The following is a 16,565-nucleotide window of genomic DNA, read 5'->3' as shown; positions in this document are numbered from 1 at the left end:
CAAAACATAGCATACACAAAACATAGCATAGCATAACAAAACAAAACATAGCATTGCATAGCATAACATAACATTAGAAAACATAGCATTAAGTTTGATAAACTCATAGTAGAGGGCTAGCTAGCTTTAACGGCCAGTGAGTGTAAGCAACTCCGTCAACCCAGAAGCAGTCACTCGGTCACCTTTGCTCTTGTATTGCAGTGGCTTTGTTTATTAAACAGTGCCCATATTTATACTGTTAGCACTTTACTTGTGCAAATTTCAGGGCTCACAAAACTTTAATGAATCGAAATTCACAACTGAGGCTGTTAAGTTCGTGCTATATGAAACCCTAAGGATAAATAAAAAACATTGCCATTTACAATGTGAATAGCTCCAACAAACAAAAGACCTTTTTCAAAGTACAAAACATTGCCATTTACAATACCAATAGCTCCAGCTCCAACAAATGCGAGACCTATTGCATTTCCAATGCTTGTTTCTTTTTGTTATCAAGATAAAATCTAATACATTTGTGGTTTTAGAGTTGTAGCATTGATTTAAAAATGTTTTGACAAGTTCTTCCTTTTGGCATAGACTGTAGTTTCAAGAGATTTCGAAGGATTAAACATTGGCACTAGGCACTTTCTGGTAACTATGAACATTTATTATTATATAGAATGTTTTTCTTTTTAATGAACTGAGATAAATACTTTACTTACTCCCTTGAACATCTTCCAGTTGCATGGAAAATCAAGCGTGAACTAGTAAATTATGGATATTTAATACAATGTTCAAACAGAGCTTTTCTTTCACGTCTTGCAGTAGCCAAGTCAGAAGGTAATAGACATTGCACAAAGGCATTCGTTCCTCACGTGGTACAGTTTTGTTTTTGCAAATATGACCTGAAAGGTGTAAATCCCATTTAATGTGATAATCCTATTTTGTTATATTAACACTTTTGAGCACTAATGTGATAGACTGGAAATGTGTTAATCCAATTGGAAGCGAAGGGTGTAATGTGATAATTTCCCCTGCAAAGCCTCTTTGCCATTTTTCAGGCTCTCTGTAGGTTACGGGTGAACACTCTCCTGATGAAATACCACCGCGCGCATCCCTCGTTGTTATTGATGCTCGACTATATTAAAATGGTAATTATATTGAAAATGAAATGGAAACCATATTTTTTTACAAAGCAATATTTCATTTTCCAGGTGTATGGGTGCCCAATGTAATACATTTTCATCCGAGTAAAATATTAACTGCAACTGTGATTTATAATCCTTGATCATCTTTTAACCAAGCTCCTACTGCTGTATGCTTTGTATGTTTTTTTGTTTGGTTTTTTACAAGGGTTGCATGATCGCTTTTGAGAAATAGCTGCAGGGGGGTTGTACATATGGAAGCGAAAATGTTGTGTAATAGCAACTTCTTTCCCTTTTTGAGCAGAGTAATATCAAGGGTTATAAGATGTTTTAGTCCTGGGAAAGAAGGCGCACCGGAGCACCTCCTCCCACTGAAAGAGTTTTTATTCATGTACAATTCTTGCACTTGTTGACAAATGATGTCTGTATGGCACAGTGACTACAATTCATCTTAGCACCTTCGTCCACTCGTTTGTTTAGTGCGGCTGGGGCTGGACTAAATAGACTCACTTGTTTCAGGCAGTATTCTACGATTGTTCGACTCTCTCTCCTGTAAAACACACGGGTGGACGGGACGAATGTGCTGAGATGTAAGGGGTCTCCGTCGCGAGAGCTGAAACGGACTACTGGCAGAGGCGCAACTAGAGCCAAATTTCGGGGGGGCTGAGCAAAAATTTCGGGGGGGGCTGAACTTTAAGCAATTGGCAGAGTGGAGCTGCAGGGGCTCTTAGAAGGGGTGAAACAACAGCAAGGCCTCGTTAACATGCAAATGGTCGTTCAAAGACCTGTGAAGTGCTCGGGTGCGGCTGCTTTTTTGCCCGGGAAGGTGTCTCATCCCGGGCTGCCGCACACGACGGGAAGCCCTTTGAGTCCAATGGGTGTTGCGCGCCTGACTACTGGGGTCCTGTCGGCTGACTGCAATAAATGCTGAGTAAGAGAAAGCCACTGAAATGTGCAGTAGAAGCAACCTACACACGCTCTGATTGGAGCTTGTTGCTGCTAGAGAGGGGCTCTGTATATGATGCTTGAAGTGTAAATCCTTTAACTGTTGTCTTGCTAATTAAAGACATGGGGGCGCATTTATGTAGGAGATGTGTCGCCCTTGCACAATGCAATGGGGTGAAAGAAGACGCAACTCTTAAGTTTGAGCTATCAAGCCAACGAAGGCCAACAGAAATACAGAGTAACACAGCGAAGAGCAAATCGCTGCATTGCGTTAATCTGCCCCAGGAAAGCGTTCCATGGGAGGAGCGTCGGTGTTCCCACGCATCCACCCATGGATTTTGGCACATTCCCAGATTTACCAACAATGGTAGACATGGGAATACGTCAAAATGCTACGCCTCCCCAGGGCAGGCATAATGAGGAGGACCATGTTTATTTCTCTTCGTTCTTTCCTCTTTCTACGTGTGCTGCATTCTGTAGCACATGTAGAAAGAAGAAAATGCTTCAGTGGATTGCTTTTGTGCAAGAAGGTAACTATTCCAGCACAAAAACAATCCTATTTACAATGCAGGCACCCTTGAACCATGGTGCAAGGGTGCCTGCTTTGGGGCTAGGCACCATGATGGGTGCCAGCACAAGAAAGCAACAGAAATAAGTTGTATTATGTTTAATGCGGCACATTTCTACCCTTTCCATTTACCGTAGCACAGCATGGTGGTTGCTGCTCTGCGTGAAAGCTACATAAATATTGTAGCAAACTGTTTTCTTGCTGCAGTAGTCCTCCCACTTTTTGCCTGGTATCGGATGCAACTTTGACTGGAGTGCACAGAGTTCCTGCTAACCAGGTCCCCAGTGCCCATGTTCTTTACCCAAAACAAGACAACTGGTCACCTAACCCACAAGTGACCATGCCTTTAGCACCTTTGTAAGTCTCCAGGAAGTGATACCTCAAGTATGTAGGGCATAGGTACTAAAGAGGGTCCCTAGGAGCTGAAGCATATCTTGTGCCACTCTAAGGGACCCAGCACCAAACTCATATAGACTGCCACTGTAGGTTGCATGACAAGGTGCTCCAAAAAGTGAAAACAAAACATGTCACGTCCCCTAACACTGCATGCAATATTAGAAAGTCACTCGTACAGCAGCCCTTACAGTCCTAAGACAGGGTGCACTGTATTACATGGGAGGAGATATGTCCTTGTGCTGGCCAGTGCAATTACTGACAGTACAAGTCAAGAGGGAAGCCATCTTAAGGTATGTACTGGGCACTGGTCAAAATGAGTTTCCCAACTACATAGGGGCCGATTCCGATCCGGGTCGGAAGGGCACCGAACGCGATCCAGCCTGAAAAACTACGAGCCGTACGCGTGTTTTGTGGCCGACTCGTACAGCTCTACGAGCGAGCAAGTACGATGTGAGCTACGTGAGATTCACCGACCGAGTCGTTTCCGAGTCCGAACCGCTCCGTATGTCTCGGTCGGAAGCTAAATGTGGCGTGCAATGGATGCGATTTACAACCGAGCCAGTACGATGCACGCGTCGGACAGCCTGTGCGAGCCGGAGTGTCCGGCTCGCAAAAGCTCCCGGAGTCGGACTTCGGGGGTCCGCGTCGGTCCCCCTGACACCCGCAGCCCTACGACTCGGACACAGGGGGAGACATATGGGTCTCCCCAACACAGGCATGTACGATGCGGATGGCACCAACGCGTACCCACTGTAGGGGGCGTACTTGTTCGAGACGTACCCATTCAGTCAATGGGAGCACATGTACGCGTCATACAACTGGCTCCCATTGACTTCTATGGGAGTCCGACCGAACCGAGTCCGACAGCATACGTGCGCATCGTACTCGCTCGGTCGGACTGTAGGGGGCCGGCTCGGTCGGAAAACACTCCGGACCCGACTCGGTCAGAGTGCTTTCCGACCTGGATCGGAATCGGCCCCATAATGGCTTCACTGAAACCTATGGTGTTTGGTATCTAACACCTCATATTAATAAACCCCACATTGATTCCAGTGTTGGATTTATTAATACATGCACCCAGAGAGTACCTTGGAGGCAACCTCCCGATTAAAATTAAAATTTTTATTTAATGTATATGTGAATCAAATATTTGATAATTAATCTATTGTTTTGTTGTTCAAATCATGCAAACTGATTCGTCTGGGGTCACCGGTTTCTAGTAAATATTCAGTGGGGTCCATAAAAGTAAAAAGGTTAGGAACCACTGTTTTAGGCACAAACATTTATATTTTTCCATCTAATTACATTCAAAACATTTTAACTAAGAGCTTTGTACACAGTAACAAAATGGTACATTCACGTTAGGGGGTGCAAAGGTTCAAGTATATTTGGCCAGTGAACACCCAGGGACCTGTGAGTGTGAGAGATGGAGGCCCTTGTCAGCATATCAAGTGAACAATGTAAGCCTGTAGGCAGACCTCCCAGAGAAAAGGGCGGGATTATGTCTACAATTCACTGGCCATGGGGCAGGCTAGTAGAGTGGCTTAAGTAGTTCAAAGGATTAGATAGATTGGTGTTAGAAACTGTGGTTTCTGGTTGGCAGAGTATATACACTGTTTAAGCAGGAACCACAAGCCAAGTCGGGGTAAGCCACATACACACCCTAAATTAACCTGTGCTCACCATCGGGTAGCTTTGCACAGAGCAGTCAGGCTTAACTTAAGAGACAATGTGTAAAGTATTTGTGCAACACTTAAATTACAGTAGCACAGTGAAAAACACAATGAGAAGACTCCACACTGTTTTAGAAAAATAGAGACTATTTAGCTGAGTAAAATAAGAACAAGATAACAAATATCCAATAAGTAGAACTTGAGATATTAATTTTTAAAGATTACTTGTAAACACAGTACTTAGAAGTCACTAGAGGTCAAAAGGTTACTTGAAGTCATGAGGAACCAGTGCAAATCCAAAGTGCAGGCATGCGCAGTTCATGCAAGATGTACGGCGAGGAGGAGGGCAGCCTAGGTATGCCGCAAATCAGGCTAATACTATTATTTTATTAGGGGGGTGGAGGCGGGTGGCGGAGCGGAACAGAACAGAGTTCCACTGAGTTTTCCCCCAACTCCGTGGACCTACGCATAGTTGAACTCTGCCAGCTCCACCCAGGATTACTTATGAGGCACAGGACGGGAGCGGGCACCTCAGTCAAGGGTAGCAATAGGAAAGTTGCAAGAAGGCTTGTGTGTCCCGAAAACAGGAGGCAAGCCAGCAAGCCCTTGGAAAATCTCGGGTACAAGACTGTACAGAACAGGTCCAGCCCCTCTCAGTCCGAGGCAAGAAGCCGCAGGTAGCAGTCCAACATAGCAGAGCAGGTAGCAAAGTTGAAATCCCTCCTAAAACACAACAATCAGCAGCCAGCAAGGCAACACAGCAAAGCAGTTAGCAAAGTGGCAGTCCCACCAACAGTACAGCAGCTCTTCTTCCAGGCAGAATGTCCTTGCCTCCAGCAAAGATCTGTTTTGGTGGTGTCAGAGGTCCAGTACTCATACCCAAATGTGCTCTTGAAGTGGGGGAAGACATCAAAGAGGACTTTGAGGATCACAAGGTCTCTGCCTTTTCTGCACTGTCTCCAGACTCATTACAGGGGGTTATGCATCTCTTTGTGTGGGGACGGGCACAGCCCTATTCAGGTGCAAACTACCTCAGGAAGGCCCATCAGCCTGGTGATGGCCATCAGGATGTAAAATACATACCCATTCTCCCTTTGAGTGACTGTCTAGAGGGAATGTACAAAGCGCAGCTGTCTCCCAACCCAGACGTACATTTAGAGACAATCAGAGGCACAGAATGGTTAAAATAGGAGAATGTCAACTTCCTAAAAGCAGCATTTTCAGGCTTGCAACTTAAAATCTGACTTTACCATAAGTTGTGATTCCAGAGACACCAAACTCAAAATATTTTTCTTTTCCCAATTGGAAATTACACTTATAAAATGTAATAAGGTAATCCCAATATTAACCTATGGCAGAAATAGGCCTTGCAGTAGTGAAAAATGAATTTAAGAGTTTGTCACTACCTGGACATGTAAAACTGAAAGGTACATGTTCAAAGTTTTAAATACACTGCACCCTTTCCTTGAGGCTGCCTTGGGCCTACCTTAGGGGTGACTTATACGTATTAAAAAGAAAGGTTTGGGCCGGCAAGAGGGTAAACTTGTCAGGTTGACATGCCGGTTTAAAACTGTGCACACAAGCTCTGCAATGACATGTTTAAAGGGCTACTGGAGTGGATGACACAATCAGTGCTGCAGGCCCACTAGTAGCATTTAAGTTACAGGCCCTTTGCACATGAGGAGCACTTTACTAGGGACTTATAAGTAATTTAAATATGCCAATTATCGACAAGCCAATGTTACCATGCTTTAAGTAGAGAGCACATGCACTTTAGCACTGGTTAGCAGTAGTAAAAGGCCCAGAGTCCTAAAGCCAACAAAAATAATTCAGCAAAAAAATGAAGAGGAGGAAGGAAAAAAGTTTGGGGGTGACCATGCTGAAAGGGCCAAGTCCAACAGAGATCATAAGCATTTTACAACTGGTTATCAGGAGTGAGGGTCCTAATGTCAACAAAAACAGGTTCAGCGAAAATAAGTTAGAGAATGCAAAAATTTGGGGGAATATCATGCTAAAAATGGTCATTTCCAACAGCTACCCAACTGTACTAATATTTGCATCCTCCCACTGTCGACGATCATATTTATGGGTCAACTCTGCGAAGTATGGCATAATCTATAAGGGTATTTCTGCCTAATACTGAGCTCTACTACCCTGCGTCATTGTATATTTATACCAGAAAAAGGATGGATGATCATTTTAACAATAGCCACTCGTCCCATAGGTAAGAGGGGTAGATTTGTCCAAAAAGGGGTGAATGCCCTAATTCCTGACACCACTCTGTTCCCAGCTATTTGGCCTGTATCTATGTGGTAAATCGTGAAAGGCATAGATTCCCACACTAGATGGGAGTCCTCAGAAGGAGAAGCCTGAGAGCCATGCACTGAGAATTCCGGAAAGAGGCATGATTTTGCCCAACCCACCTTCAGGCCAGAGTATGAGCCGAAAGTATCAAGTACATCCATAACCCTAGGTAAGCTCAACCTATGATCTCTTACATTTAGTAAGGCATCATCCCCATATGGTAAAACCATAAGCACATCTACAGAGAGACCAATACTCCCCATATAGAGGCTGCGAAAACACTCGGTGTATACACACCCTAGCCAAAGGGTAATTATACAGTAGTCATATACAGCCAATGATACAATGTCACAGGCCAACACTTCAGAGCATCGCAAACAAATAGGGCCATTATAGGGTATCAAAGGCCTTCTCATTATCTAGAGAGGCCATGACTGGGTGAGAACTTGTGCAGGGTGCCTTTTCTAGCACCAGAAAAAGATGATTAAAATTTAGGTGTAAGCTCTGGCCCGGGATAAATCCACATTGTTCTGGATAGATCGGAATATTGATACATGGCAACAGTCTGCCCACCAATAATTTCCTCCATATCATATACTCTATATTAAGCAGTGAGAGAGGTCTGTAGGGTTTAATATCTGAAGGGTCTCAGCCATGTTTATTTATGGCAACAATCATGGCTGCTCAGGTGGACTTTGGTAGGTCACTGGGCAGTACAAGGACACACATTGCAAGCAGTTTAGAGGCAAGCTGTGTCATAAATCTCAGCCATTAACCCATCTGTACTCAGTGTTGTCCTATTAGCTAGATGATCTTTTACCGATTTTATGTCCTCCACTGAAATGGAGGAATCCAAAGCTTCCCTATCCTCCCTGGATAGCACCTACAGCCCGACGTTTGCCAAGTGACTGTCTAAGTCAGTCTAGGCCATTCTTCACCTGAGTTGTTTACAGTTCTGCATAATAAGTGGCAAAAGTGATCTTAATGTCTAGCAGTGTATGTCAAAGGGAGTTTGAGGGTGACCTTATCACATATATTGACACGCGATCTTAACAAGTAACAACCAAGCCAGGAAGTGACCTATTCTGTCCCCCTCTCCATGTCGCTGGATATGTATTCCTTGTGTGATAATTTTCCAATCCTATCCGAGTGATCAGCATCTATTTCAACTTATGAATTCTGCAAATGCTTGCTGCAGTATCTATGACTCCCTGAGTCTCAAGCTTATGCATCTCAAACTCGAGCTCAGCCAGTTGGCGGTTCAGAACCATCCTCACCCCTTAATTGTTTTTAAGTTATTCCCCAGGGAAGCGCCAGGGGCTATCCACACCAATGCATTCCTTGAATAGGCTGAGAAGGAGGAGCTCACCGATTGGCAATACCAGCGGTATCTGAGTTTCCCAAGCTCTAGCTTGTTCAGAGGAGTTTCTTGCAAGCAGAATGTATGGAGAAACGCTTGATATATGACAGGACTCCCAATCTTTTTGCTGGGGATCTCAAACCCTGGACCAGTTACATTAAAGAATTTTAGCTATTTTGAGTAAAATATAATGAAAGTCTGCACCCCAGGGCAATCAAAGGTCACTTGAATCAATCCCAGTGGGACGTCACCATTTCAAGGCCTGAGAGAGGGTAGGTTTTGTATCATAGGGGGCCCCTGGCCCGTTCTGGCCACACCTGAATTATGAGACCCTTGTCCTTGCCCTTCCAGCCTAATTTGTAGGCCGTATTAAGTTGACCAGTGGGTCCTGTGTTGCTATATAGTTACCCTAGGACATCCCTCTCACTTAGCCAGCATGTAGTGCTGTGTAGGCCCTTCTATTCGAAATATAGGCCTTTGTTATATTGACCATAGCTCTGCCTTTTTAGTGTATCGCAGGCTGATGGCAGGTATGACCCAACTCTGACCCAACTCAGATTCAGTTCCTCTTTCTGCGAGGCCTTCTGCCTCCAGACTGGTGGCCCCCACCCTCCACCCTACCGCTCTGTGCTCGGAATCAAAGTTCAGCATACCCTTGAAACTTCGACATACAGTAAGCTGCATCCTGGCATGGCACCTGTTTCCTGAGCAGGTTTCCCACTTTTTAAGGAAGTGGCAACCGCAGAGCGTCAAGTTAGGAGAACATTTTTAGTTCGTTGTCAGCATTGAGTGGGTGGATGACGACATGTCTGGTAAATACTGCAGACAAAGCTATTTGGGTAACTTACGTAGGTAGAAGTTGCGTGCAAAGAACCCCAAAAAACAGTATAAATAGGGAGCAGTCACAAACATCAAGCGGACTATCTCGCTGTCTGTCTGTGGGTTACGGACTGCGTAGAGTTTTCCCCAAGAGCAAAAGAAGCTCTTGCGTCTGCTTAGCATTATGTTGTATTTTACCCATATGAAATGTCTTGTCATGTTTAATCATTGTTCTCTTTATTTGTTTTTCCTTTTTTGGATTCACATAATGTATTCATTGTAATTGCAGGAATGCTTGCTCTAGAGTAAACGTGTAAACGTGAGAGTTCCTAGGTGACAGAGTTCTTATACTCTGAAACATTTCTCCTTGGTGTAACCTATTTCTTCAATTGCACTTATAGATGCGTTCTCTTTCTCTGACAGTACAATAGTGCAGATACGGAGGGTATCATGATGAGCTCCATGTGATTATCTGAATTCTGTATTTTATGCCTTTGTCTTGCAGTTTCTTTGAAGTTGCATCTTCTCATTAAACTGCCATTGTATTCTGCCTCCAATTCCATGTCTCACATGTCTATTTTCTTCGATTTTAGAGCAAGCATTCCTAGGCACCCCGGTTCAAATTAAGGTGCCCCTTTTGTCCCTGACTAACTCTCCTGCTCAGTTCTGTGGTGGCTCCCGGGGCTCTGAGTACCGCCCCTAGCTTCCTTGTCCTGTAATAAATCCTCCCCCCAACATTTTTGGTGCCGTGACTCGGAGTAGCAGTGCCTGCAGACGGGGGCAGTAACGGCTGGGTTCGAGGGGACGCAGACTGAGCACTCGTGACTCCTTTCTGGCCGAAGCCTTTGAGTACAAGCACTCGGGTGAGTATTATAACTACCTGACGTGAGGTGACGCTTTGGTAACGGTTTATGAAAGGAGCGCTTGTGAGGCTTCTGTGTTTTTCTCGGCTCTCAGTTCTTTCCTGTCTCCTGTCTGGTTGGTCTCGCTATGGACATTCTTTAACTGGGGAGGCTTGTGTGTGCAGCATGGAATTCTGAGCTGGACAGTACGGTCAGGAAATTGTTGGTTTATTGTTTCCTTCTGTTATATATAGATGTGTGTGCTATTGTTTTTGCCTGGGGGTGCCCGGAGGAGAAGGCTGCGTCTTGCGCCTTTCACGGGCTTATTTAGCTCCTTTTTTATTATTACATTTTTACATTTTACATTTTTACATTGTTTTTGTAGGAAAACAGGCATAGAAGAAAGACAATAAAAAAGTAAAAAGAATAAGGGATAAGGAGAGGCTGTTTATGTCTGCAGTCTTTTCAATGCTATTCTTTTTGGTGTAGCTTGCTGTTGGGTCTCTCTGTATATAGTGAAACAGAGAGCGCCTCTTTATCAGGGGGCTACGGGTCGGCCTGGTAGAAGAGAAGGAGAGATTCGATTTACTATCGTATTCTTTCAGCAATAGAAAAGTGCTCCACTGAGTGGATACAGTGGAGGCTCTCCTACATCAATACAAGGTAGGAAAGAGGTTGGATATTGTCGGTCCACTTAGCTACTGGATAACGGATATCGCCTGATTTATGAGGATTTTAAGAGGTTCCCCGGGATGGTTTTTTTTTGGATATTATGTTTAAGTGTTTTTGGGTATTTGTGTGTCAGTTTCCCTTTTGTGTGTGCACCATTGTAGATTGGTTTGTTAGTGAGATTCAATAACTAGGGAGGGTTTTAGATGTGCTTTTTGCACTTCCACATGTATTGATCTGCCACTGATAACTCCAGAGATTCTGTGATTTAAAGTTTTGAGCGCCACAATTGTTACAGGTATATTGTTTAGTGCTGCCTTCTTTCCTGTGTGCATATTCGACATACAGGAATACCCCCCACCCCCATCAGCACAGCAGATCTTGCTAAGAATGAAAATAAATAAATAAAAGAAAAAGAAAAGCCAGCACCCATTTCCAGTGCTATTCACATTAATTAGGACCAATAATAACTAGGATTGTAACTGTTTTTATATATTAGAGCTGTTGCCTTTTTTGAATAAATAGTATTATGAATAAATAGTATTATGTAGTTACCCCTTGCCACCCCCTAGCCCCTTGTCTGACCCATGTGGCTCAGCACCACATTTAATTAGCACAAATCATTTTCAGATAACTGACCACGTAGTGCACAACAACATATCTCAAATTGTTTGACTATTTCCTCACATTTATACTTTGAGGGATGTACGTGGTGACAGGAGGTTGTGTCTGGCGTCTCACTGTGAGCCACAGATACATGTTTATGGGACTGCATCTGGCAGCTCACATTCGTTTTGAATTTTGATTACTTATTTGGAGTAAATTGTATTGTTTGAACGTTTAACAGTGTCTTCTTTTTGCAACTGCGTGCTTCCAAAAAGGGAGCTACTGTCATCATCACGTTGCATTGTGGTTTCTTATCTTAGGCCTGGCACTAGCCAACGCCTTTCGACTTCTCTCTCCATATTGTAATGGGTGTCCTCTGTTCTTCTCCTTTTTCAGCTACGTGCGGTGTACTTTAATAGATATAAAGTCTGTCATCTTCTCTCGATTTGCAATTTAGCGTCTCTCACTTTCGTACCTGGCTTATAAGCCTTTTTCCCAGAAGTGACTACAAATGCGCCATGTCCTGTAGGTCAGAGGCACCTGATAATGTTGTCCTTTTGTGGTCAATAGTTCATCATTAAAAGAGTATAAAGATCTGCTCCTTAATGCATTCAACGGACTACCCTGCTGCAGTGACCTCTTGGGTCACTGACGCCTGTGTGGTCTCCTTCAGCCCTCTATCTGAGCATCTTTGGCTGAAATTCTAATTTCTTATTGTGCTTTGAAATGGTTTCTTTCTCTCTCCTCTGCATTGTCATTATTCTAAATAATTATTGCAAAGCACTAGTGGTTGTCCCTCCTAACTTAACATGTGCATTCCTAGCATTGAAGTAAAGTGTATGTTGCATTTTGAAAGTATTTTCATTGATTTAAAATATATTTGCATTACATGAGTTTGTTCTTCACTCCAGAAATGTGTCTTTAAATGTCAAGACTTTACTAAGACTTCCAGGCTCTATATATTGAATTTTCTTTTAACAAAAGGGGTTCTTCTTTCATATAAATCAGACAGCTGCTTTTCCCTATCGTTAACTTGTTTATTTTGTCATATTTTTGCAGAAGCACCCCCCACAAATTAAGCTCCCTTGGTGCAGTGCCCCAGGACCATGAAATTTCACCCTTTCATTGCATTTAAATGTATTTTGAAATTTTAAATCCTTGCACGATTACTTTTCTCATTTAAGGGTTTGTCTTCTGGATAATTGAGCGTCATAAACATCTATTCTTGTGTTACTATTTTTGGCAGATTACAATTGTAGTTTTGAATAGTCTTTCTGGAGCTAACAAACTGATGAGTATATTCTCTGCTGTGTTAATGATTTGATGAATAAAAGTGGCTCTTCAACGTAAGTCCTTTGTTGTTTAGAAGGGAAATACTTATCATTCATTTCTTGTTTTGCTTATGGGTCCTCCTCATCTCTTTCTCTCACAGTGGTACCACAGATGTTATATGTGGGTGTACGTCTTTTGTGTGCTACAGTAAGAAGTGATAAGCAGGAACATCTGGGTTCGTGCCAAGCACACCCACTTTAACTGAGACAGGTTCAACTAGAGACCACGCAACTGGTGCGCGGTGCATCCAGTGAATACTGTGTCTAGCTTCCAAGTAGCTGCCTTCACGATTCTTACTTACGTCTTTTTGTGCACAGTTTTGAAAAGACTCCCCTATTTTGACTCATTACACACTCACGCTTCTCATTTCACCTTTCTGGCGTGCTTGCACCCATAGTACAGGATCCTCCCACTTGAATATTCAGTAAAGTGGTAGTAAGAAGGGGAGGAAGGCTTTTTGCATGCACTTTTCGCCACAACACACAGCACCTTTTTGCGTTTTCTGGTTACTGTTACACCCTAGACTAGGCCCAGCATCAAATGATAGAACAGTCACACAAAAGGAAGAATGACATAATAAGATGAGGTTAAGGACTGCCGTCCCTTACCACCCAGAGCCCAATGATAGAAGTTGTGATACCAGGTAAAATGGAGCTGTTACTTATGATATTTATGGGTCATGGACTGAAATATTAAAAGACTAACAAAAAGCCATCAATATAAGTAATATAGTCTCCTGGCAGAAAAGGAGATACTTTCAGCTTCAAATGCATATTAATATCTCTCTATTTGGATGGCCAGTTATAATTCACACTGAAGGTTGCACTGAGTGTTGTAGTACTGAGCAACCAAGTACAGAATAATTTACTCCTACCTGCGTTCCAAATTCAGCAGCAAGTGAAGCAGGCACAAGCAGTAGCCCATCATGCTAGGGCAGATCCAGTAAGTGCTGCCACAAAGAGCACACAGTTGGGATTAGTTAATAGGGAAGAATCCTGAAATTGTGTCGCATGGCCAAGAAAGTTAGTGACACTTTAGAGATAAAATGATGGAGTGGAATGCATGCTAGATATACCCATGGTTTGACTTCATGGGCACACATCAAGTGCTGCCAGATCTCCTCAGCCTTTCATCTTTCCAAGTTGGATAAAATTAGTACCATTGAGTTAGGGGAACAGTAAAGATTTGCTATTTTGCGCCACAATACCATTCTGAGTAAACGTGCGCCTTACAAAAAAAGCCATATTATTTTAAAATAAGCTATATTTTAAATACAATTAAATACAACATGTGTCTGGATGTCACATGGTGTTGAAGGGTTAACGGATTTTTGAGGCTGCCTTCAGAAGTAGCAGTCCTGGCCGACCACAGATTCTGGGCGTTGAGCCAGGCAGGAAAGGTGCTTCCTGTGTTTGGTAGTGAACATAGGATTTTGTAGAAAGAAAAATGTATGTGTATTTGTGTTTGTGGAAGTGAAGAAGGACTAGTTGCCTAGAATGACACAATTTGGTAACGGGTGAAGCCGAGATTGAATACAGTGTTTTCTGGTTTCACGTGGAGAAGTTCAGTGAAGGAATATGTATGTGTCTATATACAGATGGGTGAGAGGAAGTGAGGAATAAGTTTTCGGATATGCACAGCTGTGTGCAGCCTTCAAGATATGAGACAACCAGAGATTCGTAGGATGCTCCAGTACTAGGAAAATACAAAAGAATAAATAATACGTGCAGATGTAAAGTAGATGCATAGAGTAAGCAATGCTCAGTATTGCAATATTGTCAGAATAAAAGGTGTGAGTTTAGAGAGGCTTTCTTAAATTAAAGTTGCAGATTTTAGAGGTGGTTGCATATATTTTGCAGTTCGACCACCACAAGTTTTTATCTCCCTTAAAAGTTTCTATCTTCTGTTTGGGTTCTTCTTTCTTGGTTAATGAATGATTAGAGGTTATTATTATTAGATTTTTCTCTGTGTCTCCAAGAAGTGTATTGCATTTTCTGTCTTTGGGATGTTCGCTTACATGGGCTCAATGTTTTTGTTTTCATCACCTCGTGTCTGGTTAGAAATAGAATACAAATAGGGAAATTTACCACAGGCTCAAGCCTACCACTTTTTCCTATACGTTTGGCTGACAGCTAGACCATGTGACCATTTTGATATAAAAGCAGCAACAGCTTTCAGCAATGCCTAAATGGACTGTTTAAAGGGAATAAATTGAGAGAAAGCAAAAATGGTTTATTGCCCATGGATCACTCTGTTTTCACTTACAAATATTACAACGTTCTGACAACAACTTAACGCCCCATATACTTCTCCCTGATCAATTAATATATGTATAGGTCACATCAACTGAGCATCAAAGTGGCATTGAAATTATGTAAGAAGCATGTTTTTGTATAAATTAACACCCGCTGCGAAGTTTCTTTCTACTAAGGTATTCAGGCAGAAGGAGAAGGGTCCGCCCCATCATCCCTGAGTCCAAAGAAGAAGAGGACAGGTGATCAGCCACAACAGGAACATCGCCATCTTCACAAGAATATGGGAAGAATAGATTACCGTGTAAGGTGAATGTGCTATAATGCATTCTCAGATGCAGTACACTTGCCAGGGACACAGAGGATAGGAGTAAAGAAAAGTAGTAATGTTGTGTTTATATTATGTTTAGGTATTGATCATTTGTAATTATGTGCTTCGTATTATAATGTTTCAAGGAAACAATGTGTGCAGATTTGATGTGTGTTTTGATATATAGGTGCGATGTTTCGGGGTGTTTGACAATAGGTTTCTGTAGTCTTATGAATTTACAACAGGTGTATATCTGCAATTAATTCAAGGACATGGGTGCACTTTATTTCATGATTTTGCCCCTAAGTAGGTCTGGCGTTAACAATGACCTTTCATGTTTAGTAAAATGTTGTCTCTCCCTCCCTCTCTTGGCTAGCTTCACTGTGAGTGACTTTATTCTGTTCTTTCACAAGGAGCACATTCACACACAGTTGTTTTATCCAGTGCCAGGAACTACAGTGCAATGTGTGATTTTTGAGGCCAAAACAGTTTCTACTTTTGCCAATGTTTGTTATAAAGATGAGGGCCCAGCAACACCCACACCAATGAGGTTTCATGAAAATATTGGCAAGAAAAGTTGTGCATTGACAAAGCCAAAAGGCTGAACAACAATTTCATTGGCTTTACCAATGCTTGTTTATTTTTATGTTGCAAAGAAATGGTACCTACCTTATTCCAGTAATTTAGCTAAATGTTTTGCATTCATTTTGTGAACTTTTTATTTTAAAAGCAAAGAATTATCGGTTTGCTTTCAAGCATTCTGAGAGCAGTATACATAGTCTCACATTCCTAAGAAGTGTGTACACATTTTCATACTCTAACGACTGTCAGGAGTGCAGTCTGAGCTTACCACAGTTACTAGGAGCGCTCACCCTGATAATGAATCCTTTGCATCAATGAACATTCAGCATTAGCCCATGGACACAGATATTGTCCTTTTTGCAAACTGTGCCTTTCACAGATCCTTAGTTTGGTACTGTAAACTGACAGCCAAAGGACCTCAAACGGATGTGTCCTGGGCGTGGGGCTATAGGAATTACACATCCCTGGGCACAATTTGACAACTATGAGTGTTTTGATTACTAAAGGTGTTACTGTGACAGAGGTTTCCATCTGGGTTTTCTGTTGGGTCAAGCTGTAGTACAATGTTTAAATTCCTCTTTTGCTTTTGAAGATAATGAATTTCATTTTAAAGTCTTGTATAGGGATGCCAATATCATTTTTGGGTTCTTTTCTTCATTTGGAGTTCCCTCCTTACCTCAGCTGGACAACACATGCAGCGTATACCATTAATAACTCAACTAGGCCTGTTGCTTCCAGTTTCAATTTTAGAATGTGCTGTACACGCCTCTCCCAAGGACTGTG

The 16,565-nt window shown here is 42.5% G+C and overlaps 1 protein-coding gene across 1 annotated transcript in view; it reads right to left on the bottom strand.

Moving 5' to 3' along the window:
• The window catches only part of DAB1 (DAB adaptor protein 1), a 3,595,579-nt gene that overhangs the window by 2,566,614 nt on the left and 1,012,400 nt on the right, over positions 1 to 16,565 (bottom strand). The gene's annotated exons all lie outside the window — the stretch shown is intronic.

This window comes from Triturus cristatus, chromosome 4_2 (genome assembly GCF_964204655.1).
Source record: "Triturus cristatus chromosome 4_2, aTriCri1.1, whole genome shotgun sequence".
NCBI lineage: Eukaryota > Metazoa > Chordata > Amphibia > Caudata > Salamandridae > Triturus > Triturus cristatus.
This window is presented reverse-complemented; position numbering and strand designations above follow the sequence as displayed.